The sequence below is a fragment of the Zingiber officinale genome, chromosome 9A (assembly GCF_018446385.1).
Source record: "Zingiber officinale cultivar Zhangliang chromosome 9A, Zo_v1.1, whole genome shotgun sequence".
NCBI classification, from domain to species: Eukaryota; Viridiplantae; Streptophyta; class Magnoliopsida; order Zingiberales; family Zingiberaceae; genus Zingiber; species Zingiber officinale.
In genome coordinates this window covers 80,000,310-80,004,619 of record NC_056002.1, presented here as the reverse complement: position 1 = coordinate 80,004,619, position 4,310 = coordinate 80,000,310, and positions in this window count along the sequence as shown.

Here is a 4,310-nt window from a genome sequence, read left to right as displayed (position 1 = left end):
TACTCGACCTGATGTCTCGTATGCTTTGAGCAGATACCAGTGAGATCCGGTGAAAGTCACTAGATAGCGGTCAAGAATATTCTTAAGTACTTAAGAAGGACTAAAGAATATTTCTTGATATATGGAGGCAATGATGAGCTAGGCGTAAAGGGTTACGGTGATGCTAGCTTCCAGACCGACCAGGACTATAGATCGCAATCGGAGTTCGTGTTTTGCTTAAATGGTGGTGTGAGTGGAAGAGTTGAAGCAGGACATGATGGTGATTCTACAGCAGGCAGTATATTACGCATCGGAGGCGAGAGCGAGGCGGTTGGATCAAGTTCATCACTGAACTTGGGGTGGTTCCTAGCATCGCTGACCCAGTTGAGCTATATTGTGACAACAATGGAGCTATAGCACAGGCGAAGGAACCTCGCTCACACCAGCGGACCAAGCACATACTACGGCGCTTCCATCTCATTCGTGAGATTATCGATAGAGGAGATGTGAAGATTTGCAGAGTACCTATAGAGGCTAACATCGCAGATCCCTGGACCAAGGCTTTGGCACAGAGAAAGCATGATGGTCACACTAGGTCATTAGGCCTTAGAGCCTATACTGATTGGCACTATTGCTAGTGGGAGATTATTAGTTAGAGCCCTAGAGCCAATCATTTGATGATTGTATGGACTCATTGTATCATATTCTTGTATATTAATAAAGGCATTTGTTTGGTTATTATACTTATTAGTGCCAAATAGACTAAGTATAATAGCGTCCTTGAGTAGAAGGTTCATACCTATATCAATCGATTAGTTGAATCGATAGTGAGATGATATAGGGAACACTACTCTAAATCATTCCTAGTCGAGTATTAACATTCAGGGACAATGTTAATACGATAAGACTAGCATGTAGGTCAGCTCGATGACTTGATCTCACAAGTCATGGATATAGAGATATCAAGATGACACATGGGTATGCATTAGAGAATGTATACTGAATGACCCGCCATGAGAAAGTATCATGGATCGTTATATGAGTATCATATACTTTCTCATGTGGCTATTAGTATGACTATTAGTCCTTAGACCTGAAGTCACCATGGATCCCTACATAAGGAGTTATGTACTTTGGTTTCGTCAAACGTGACCCGTAACTGGGTGGACTATAAAGGCGATTACTGGGTATGTAACGAATTATGCAGAGGGATGTGAGTGATGTAGATGGGATCTATCCATCCCATATGACGGGAGCGACATCGATATTCTTGATAGAGTAAGATCACGAAGTGTATGGCCATACCCAAATGAGTCAATATGAGATATTGAGCTCATTTGATTGAGTGAGTCTACTTGGAGTTCAAGATTTAGATTGGTCAGAGGATGACACGGTCTATGCCTCACATTGATCAATCTAGATGTCTAGGATAGAAGGACACTTGTCATATATTGTGAGGAGTCACAATTAATAGTCACAAGGTGATGTTGGATCTCAACATTCTTGTAACTTGGGTAGCAATGATGTATTGCTAGATGCCGCTCATTGCTTATGTTTCTAAATGAGTTTAGAAACATTGCCAACGTTACAAGAACCTATTGGGCCACACACAAAGAACAAGTGGATGGAGATTGAGTTCATATGATGAACCAATTGGATTGGGTTCATATGATGAACCAATTGGATTCAAATTAGACTTATTGAGTTAGACTCAATTAGATTCAATTGTTGAATGAGTCTAATTTAGATTTGATTCATTGAGTCAATTTATATTAATGAATTGAGATTCATTAAATTAAAATTGACTTGAGTCAAAGGTTGGATTTAACTCAACAAGGAAGACAATTGGTCAAGTTTGACTTGACCAAGTAGAAGTTGAAACATCAAGTTTGACTTGATGTGTTGCCACATCATAAGGATGACTCATCCTTGCCACATCACATGCCACCTCATGGAGGTTACAACACTTCCCATTCCATTTAATGTGGCCGACCACATTAAATGAGGGAGTTATGTGTGTGGCCGGCCACACTAAAGAGGGAATGGTTTTCATTTAGTGTGTATTGATGTGTGGTAATTATTTCATCTTCTTCCTAGCTTCTTCCTCCTCATCTCTTGTTGTTGCCGTGGGTTCCAAGGGATGATGAAGGTGGTTGAGTGAGTTCCAAGAGCAAAGGAAGAGTGAAAATCACAAAGGAGGGATACTACTTCTTGAGTGTAAGACATTCCTTTTGCATCCTTTCTTTTCTTCCTTTTAAATCCTACCCGAGAGCCTTAGAAAGTGCTAGCACACTTGGGGCTCTCTTCTCTATCCTTTGAGTGTGAGAGACACTCCTTGTTCGTGTGGATATCACTAGAGAAGTATCTACCTTGATACTTTGGAGATCCGACACGTACCTTGGACGAGCGGGATTTGCGAGGGCACGCACCAAAGGTATAAAGTGTTTTCCTTTGTAGATCTATTGTAGATCGTTGTTTATAACTCGTACTTGTGTTTTCGAAATTTTTCCTTGCACGGATCCTACGGCTTTGGGTGATTCGGGGTTTCCGCGACGCGAAAAGCGGTTTTCGCGTCCCGAAAAACCCAACAGGCTGAGCATCCTTCTCCTCCATCGGTGGAGTTCATCCGACGGCCATTCTTCCTCCCTAGTCGTTGTATCTGCGCGGGCAATATCTCGGTCGAAAGAGTGTGATTGGAGCCCTAGATCACGGTCGCCGGCGCAAATTCTCCCTTTCAAAGCTGCCATCATCGTCTCAGAGCCCCCCGGTCATCTTCCCTTCTTCACCGTTGGCATAGCCCTTCCTTTCTCTTGATCTCATGGGTGTCGATGACTCCTCAACATTGGATCTTCGACCAAGGAAGTCCAACGTCGTCTCCTTCCAACAGAGCATTTTCTACCCTTCTCAGAGCCCTGCCCTAGCCTGGGTCACCAATGAGTTGCTCTCTATATTTCTGGTGTCACCCTACCTTCTACCGTTGCTCATGATCACAACAGCAACATTCATCCAAGAGGAGTTTATGGAATTGGATTGATTCTTGAAGGTAATTGGTTAACCCTAACATTAGATTTGGGCATTTGATCTTGTTGTAGTGTTGATTTAGGGTTGTTGTTCGGTAGGAAGTGGCTTCGCTTGGCTCCAGCCTCCACATTTCTGATTGGTTGAAGCCATGGTCACCGGATCATTTTGCTATGGATTTCAACGGCTACAACCGAAGGTTGGTGAACCCTGTGGTGGTGAGGGTAGCTGGACAAAACAAAGCTTTGTGCCCTAGTGTGGAGGTAACAAACAGTAATCATTTTTCCATTTCTGTATTAATATTTGATTAAGGAAGATCTTATTTCTTGGATGTAATGGATGGATCATTTACTGAATTAGAGTAGTGTCCGTCTTGGAGTTTGTATTATGTTGTGGGTTGATTAATTAGGGGTTGGTTGCATTTGATGAGCTCATGATTGTTATTAAGGATCATTGGATTGATTATAATATAGTAGTGATTGTGAATGTGAATTGGCAGAGGAAGGGGAGGTGAATAGTAGTATTGTGGTGATGGAGATTTGATTTATGATATGTTATTGTGGTTGATATCATTATGTCATGGATTAGTAGTGATGGATTATAGTAATTTAAATTAAGTTGTATTTGATTGATTAGTGGATTTAGAAGGATTTATGATGAGTTTGGATTAGTGTTTGATTGATGATGGATTATGTGAATTGAATTGAATTAATTCATGGGAGATTTGATTAGTATGATGATTGTGGAGATTTAAGGCGAGTATTTCTTCCTTGGCCTCTATGTAGTTTTTCTTGATCTTAGTGCATGGTTATTATGTGATGGTTTAGGCTGCTTTACCTTATATCATGTTCGTTTGTTGCTTTCCTGCTTGATACTGATGCTGGACCCTTGTGATGATCTATTTAATTCTTATACAGTCTGCACTTTGGTTATCTATACTCTGTGGTATTTTTACATGTAGAGTATGTATGGTAGGGGATACCTCATTGGTGGTCTTCATATGATGATTGCCCATTTGTATGTCGTGTATACATTTGTCTGGTGTGATGATTGGGGGAGTTGTGTTGATTATATATTTGTTGTATATACACGTGCTTGATGTGTTTTACTGGAGGATACATGTTGATTGTACCTATGTTCTGTGTACAGGTGTTTAGGGGGATTGTTGGAGATTCTTTGTTGATTATACATGTGTAGTTGTATATATATTTTTGGTGTAGTTGTATATACTCATGTTGTGGGGTACTTAGGCGGATTTAGAGTTTGAATGGATGATGATGGTGTTCGTATCATGATTATATATATATCATGTT